This window comes from Corylus avellana, chromosome ca2, assembly GCF_901000735.1.
Source record: "Corylus avellana chromosome ca2, CavTom2PMs-1.0".
Classification (NCBI taxonomy): Eukaryota; Viridiplantae; Streptophyta; class Magnoliopsida; order Fagales; family Betulaceae; genus Corylus; species Corylus avellana.
Window position 1 is genome coordinate 13,364,658 of NC_081542.1, and position 301 is coordinate 13,364,958.

Sequence of the window (301 nt, forward strand, 5' to 3'; positions counted from 1 at the left end):
TTTTTTCGTTCTTATTTTATAGAGGGCCTCAATATTATAAACAAATAATATTATTTTTTAAAAAAATATGTTGACTGTTGAGGGCCTCGTGGCCGTTATGTAGAAGGCCTCCATATTATAAAAAACATAATTTTTTTTTTAAGCATATTGAGGCTTTGATATTATAAACAAATAATAATAGTTTTCTTAAAGCATGTTGATGGCCTTTATGCAAAAAAAAATTTTGGCCTTATTAAAAAATATTTTGGGCCTTAAAAATTTTTTGTTGGGCCTTAGAATTCTGGGGCTCTAAGCGTCGGTC